General features: G+C 37.6%; 1 long non-coding RNA gene across 1 annotated transcript; it reads left to right on the top strand.

Moving 5' to 3' along the window:
* The first annotated feature begins 1,916 nt into the window (after positions 1 to 1,916).
* Positions 1,917 to 3,986, top strand: LOC107305310. Its single transcript, XR_001551435.1, has 3 exons — positions 1,917 to 2,083; positions 2,972 to 3,103; positions 3,647 to 3,986. It is a non-coding gene; the product is annotated as an uncharacterized LOC107305310 (long non-coding RNA).
* Positions 3,987 to 6,000: the final 2,014 nt, after the last annotated feature.

The following is a 6,000-nucleotide window of genomic DNA, read 5'->3' as shown; positions in this document are numbered from 1 at the left end:
CAGTAAGACAATCGGCTACTCTATTGATGTAAATATAATGAACATGTGGATTGACAAATATCATCTGCTCTAAATGATTGACAAACGATCATGATCTATAAAATATCTGACCTAGATTATTAAGGATAATCATAGAAGATCAAACCAAACCGAGACAGTTCAAGATTATGCCTAGCAATATCAGGATAGATACTAAATAGATCTAGATTACTATCAAGCTAATGAACCGATGATTGATAACTTATCGGCTGGTACTTTGATAAAACAATGAATAAGATACATCAATCTGATATAAACAATTTGATAAATGCGATCTAATAGATCGAACCGAACCGAGACAGTACGAGATTAAAGATGTCAAATAGCAAATATCAAATTGATGTAAATTACACGAAGTGGTCGACCAGATTAATCTAAGATATTGGCCTAAGCTAAATCTGATACGATAACTAGTAACCATACAACCAGACTAGATGATCGAACTAAACTGAGACAGTTCTAATCTAGCGGATATGATTACCGTGGACGGCGGAACGTATGACTTACCCCTTCGCCGGAGATCAAACCGATGCAGCCCCGCGTCGGGTGCCAAGTTCTGCCGGTATTGAAACATCGGTGAAGAAGGTGGCGATGCGCCGAAAGTAATTGATCTATCTATTGATAAGTAGATAATTTACAATGACCCTAGACATACATATTTATACCCATGGATGGATAATAGTCCATGTCGGACACAACACATGACTCCTAATAGAAAAAAGAAATAACAAACTCTACCTCTAACACGACACACGTCTCCTAGTAGATAAAAAGAAATAACAGGTCCCGATCGGACTCTAATTCTCTTAGAGATAAAAAAAAAATCCTAAACTAACACTAACTACTAGATAAAATTACGCCGCCAAGCCTTGGTCTTCACGATTCCTTCTTAAATTTGGACTATTCTGGATAAGATTTTCATCTGCTAATTGCGTCTTTCCTTAACCGAATCCACTAAGGTAATTTTCTAAATTTTGGTGTTAATAATCATGTATATCGAGGAAACGGGTTAAAATTGAACATACAAGTCTAAACATAATTTTTCCACATTTTCTTATATCTTATTAGATGCACACGTAGTTCAATTTAGAATTAAATTTGATAATCATGTAGAAATTCGTTTAACATATAGAAAATAGTAATTAGCTCCAAAATTCATGAAACTGCTAGGAGACAACTTATATGTAGTAAATTATATATAAAAAATATATTGTCATATATAAGATGATTATTTTTGTGTACTACTTCATAGTAGTGCAATAAAATGAAAAAAAAGTTAATCAGAGATTAAATGAGGCTAAGGCCTAAATATTCCTAGCCGTCCATCATCGATCCGATGGTTCTGATCGCAACCCAAACCCTAGCGACATATAAACCCGTTCCCCCTCTCCTCTCTCCCTCGCCTCTCGCAGCCGCCTCTCTCCTCGTCTCCTCTGCCTCTCCCTGTCCTCTCCCCTCGCGGCGGCGGGCGTTGGCTGGCCACGCCGGTCTCCTCCTCCTTCGCCTCTCACCTCCCTCCTCGCTGCTCGCCGCGCTGACCCCTGTCAGAACCGATCAAACTCACGTGAAGTGAAAACACCTTGAAAATGAACAGGAACTCACTCAACAAAGCAAACGTGCTGTCAAGCGGCAGCTTTTTCAGACTCTGATTGCACTTAAGTAAGCAAACTAATTACAGAATTGTAACAAACCGCTACATGCACCATGCCCATCTATCTCGTGTGCCATCCCACACGTCAGGACGTGCTACATCAACTAACACACTAATCCACCCGCCATGCACGCTGGGTAGTGCGCCATCCCGCACGTCGCCCATGCCAAGTCAGATCAGGGAACTCGACCAACAGACCGAAAAAACAGAAGAGTTCAGAGAAAAGAAAAACAAACGACGACCACTAAACCAAGACAGCAGCAAGAACTATGCTATCAACCCCCATCTCCGTCGCCGCCGGGCACGAAGACGCGGACGCGGAGGCGGACGGCTCTGGAGCGGAGCGACGACTCGAGGAGAGGAGCATCCGCTTCCTTGCTATTCTAGTCCGAGGTAAATCTTACTTCCTCTCCTAGCTCCAACCCGTCAGATATATCCGAATGTATGTGATTAAGTCTTTGAGAGGTATGCTCATGTGTTGGTGTTGATGCTGTACCACTGCTACTCCGCTAGCCTGCTATGTTATATACTAAATCTGAACTATAAAGTTGCGATTTATGAATTATGAACTGTGTGTGTCTATGTGTGAATGACTGAATCGTGATGTGCATGTGCACTGGCTATATTGATTTGTTCGCTGTGGATTATACTGAACCCAATGTTTTGTGTGCTGTGTCAGTTTGTTGTATTGACTTGATGATTTATATATGAACTCAACTATTATTTATGCTATTTGCCTAAATTTGATGTAAATTTATGCAATCATGCTTATCAACCTGTAATCTTGTATGAATTTTGTGCTAACTGATCATGAATCGTGAATAATAGCAACGTAGTTTAATTCAGAAAGGAAAATAGTACTGATGGTGGTCCCTAAGCATGCAACATCCCATCTTAGTAATGCACTGATTAATGGGATAATAAAGCATTATGTGCTGGAGGTGTTTGAATCTGTTCTTTTTTTGCTATAGAAGCTAGCTTGAGTTCCAGCCAACATGCATGTGCTACCTTAGTTTTATATACCAGTGCTTGCCACAGAGCTTTTATTCAAGATGTCCGGATAATTTCTCTTGATCACTATAATTTTTTGTTTCACTTGCCAAAGAACCTAATAATCGTAATAATGGGAAGTCCATATCTAGCAAATTCTTGCTTACCTGATAGTGGTGTTCCCTGACTAATTAAGGCATGCATGACTTCAACTATGACTGCCATGCCATTGGTATGCTCAATGGCCGCAAATTAATGTCTATAAAATTGTGATTTTTGTCCTTCATTTAGACTGCTACGGAAGATTAGAGTTGAAGGAGCTGCTATACTTGACAACAGATCGAGCACTACAGATTCTGATACATGCTTATATGTTCTTACATGGGTGTTGCAAGTGCTGCTGCAACATATAGAACTTAGACGGTAAGACTGCTATGCCTTCTTTCATCTGCGCTGAAGAAAGTGAAGTTGGTACAGTACGTGATACTCCTTTAGTCTCCAATGTTCCCAGTTTGGTGGCTATTTATAAGTTTTCATAAGGTCTATTTAGCTTAATTTGTTATCAGGGCCATTGAAATTTTATATTTGTAACTAGCATTTCCATTTGACATATTCATGTTGTGCAAGATTAACAATTACACACTTTTGCTTTCATCCGTAGAGATTTAAATATGCCGTGTTACATATGTTGTACAGTTAGGTTAGCCATTGTTTTGATAAATGCTTAAGAATGTGTTTTCAACTAACTAGCATATAACTAACCAGGTAATTCCTCGGCATGTCTCACATGTTATCTAATCTTCTCTATGCATAGCCAATTAGCCATTATTAGTTGTATTGGTTACATTATTTAGTGATTTATTTTATCCCATTAAGCAGTACATCGCAAATTAATATTAATTTCTTACAAAAGGTAAAATTTATATTTGACATCTTATTGAGTATTTTCTCTGTGTTCTTTTCTAGATATTGCAAAGAGCACATTCTGGTTTCAAATTTCACACATACAACCAAAGGCCCAAGGCTACCATAGGACCTGCGTGGTGTGGGCTGCAACTTGTGGTACTTTTGCTGCTTATGTTTGTTGAACCAAAATTGGTAGCTCACATTTTGTGTTCTGCTAGAATGTTGTGTGATTCATGAACCTGGACGAGCTAGTGTACACAAACTTTTGTTGCTTGTTGTGGAACAATTGTTTGATTCTAGAAGTAGGGATGAATTCCTTTGAATATGAGATTGTATCTGTTATTAGGCTGATAAACATTCTGTTGTATTCTGATTTATGGTATGAGAAATTGGATTCAATTTGGTGGGCTCAGATTTTAATAGGCATGTTGTTTTGATCTGATAGTATGTTGACAAAATGGGCCGACATTTTAAAATGGCTTAGTTCTAAAATGGGATGTTGAAATTAATGGGCCCTTACAAAAATAATGGCCCGTTAAAAAATAATTAATGACGTCAGCTGCCACGTCACCTACCATGTTGGCCGCCTCGTGGTAATCATCTATGATGTTTAACTTCGTCACAAAGGTTGGGCTTTAGCAGACCAAAATTTATTTTATGACGTTATTTTTTCTCTGTCATGTCAGCTTTCTATCCTATGTGGCGTTTGTCCATCTGGCAAGGTCTAGCATTTTATGACAACAAATCAATGTCATAAATCTCTATGACATTCAAATCTATTGTTATACACTTATAACATGAAACTATATAGATGTCATATAATAAATTTGTGACGGTAGTTTTTTGACGTTTGGATTTTCATCAACTATATGTCACAAAGTTTATATTGTGACATAAATTCCATATATTATGATATAAGTACGATGTCAAAAAACCACACATCTCTTATAGGGTATAATTGTTTATCGATCATTTCTTATTCAATTTTTTTCTATTTTATCCCTTTACTCTCATCATTCCTTATTTACTAAGGGCAATTCTTTCTAACCTTAATTGAGAAGTTGGTAATACTCCTATAGAATTTCAAAAAACAAGGTAGTATTAGAAGTTATAAACCGTAAAAAGTCAGCATTCATTTGTGAAACACATGGTGGAATTACTACCTCTATTTTTAAAATATAAGCGTTTTTTATGTTCTTTAGCATAAACAAGGAGTTAGTCACCTCAACGATTATTTTTAATTTTAAATTGATTAGACTTTCTTTTTAAACATTTGATTGGGTCTAGAAATGTTACACCCCCATCTTATAAGAAAAAAAATTGCAGTTTTAAATTTAGAGTTGATTTTCATATTTTTTTCACCGAAATTTATTTTCCAGTCTTGTCCTTTTATCACTAAGAATACACATGTAAAAATTTATTCATAAATTATTGTTCGTTTGCTAATATAGCATTTGAAAAAGACAAATAATCACCCTAGAATAATTGCAACAACGAGGATCAATGAAAAAAAAGCTGGAAAAATTAAATCCAAAGAATGCCTTATGCAATGGGCTGTGATGCATCCTGTACAATACCACCTGCACCTACTAAAAACGGCAACACCTCACGATGTCACACCACACTAAGCCCTGCCTGCTGCTCGCCGTCCATGCATCAATCCATCCGTCAGTACACTAGTATCGTAAAGGGCATTTTTCAACCTAAAAGCTAGTCATTGAGGTGAGGGGCTCCCTCATCTCACTTATGTACTAGTTTCTTTGTCCCTCCACAACTAATGTGGGACTATTCAACAATCTCCCCTTTATACATTGGTGTCCCTCAGTTCTTGACCGCCCTTCGCGGTTCATCGTATCTGGGTTATCACCAGCCCACAGTCCATCAGGTATATACAGGCCCCGCATCTCCGTAGACACCTACGATCCATCAGGCCTTTACACGCTGTGTCCATCAGGCCAGAGATGTTAAACTAGCCAGACTCTAATACCAATTGTAGGATCGTAAAGGGCCTTTCTCACCCCAAAATCTAGCAATTGAGGTGAGAGGCTCCTCCACTTATATTCTAGGTCTTTTTTGCCCATCCAGAACCAATGTGGGACTATTCAACAAATACGTGGTTCCTCCCCTCTGCCTGTTCCCCGGTTCCTTCCTTCCCCCAAAGCAGTAACCGTAGATTATAAATAGTAAACGTAGATTATTAATAAAATCTATCTATAATCTTAGACTAATTCACGAGACGAATCTATTGAGCCTAATTAATCTATGATCGATTAACTTATGTGATGCTACAGTAAACATTCTTTAATTATAGATTAATTAGTCTTAAAAAATTGTCACGTAAATTAGCTCTCATTTCTGTAATTAGTTTTATAATTAGTCTACGTTTAATATTTATAATAAGTGTCCAAACATCC

This window comes from Oryza brachyantha, chromosome 11, assembly GCF_000231095.2.
Source record: "Oryza brachyantha chromosome 11, ObraRS2, whole genome shotgun sequence".
Lineage (NCBI taxonomy): Eukaryota > Viridiplantae > Streptophyta > Magnoliopsida > Poales > Poaceae > Oryza > Oryza brachyantha.
The sequence above is the reverse complement of the archived record's forward strand: the minus strand, read 5'-3'. Positions and strand labels throughout refer to the sequence as shown.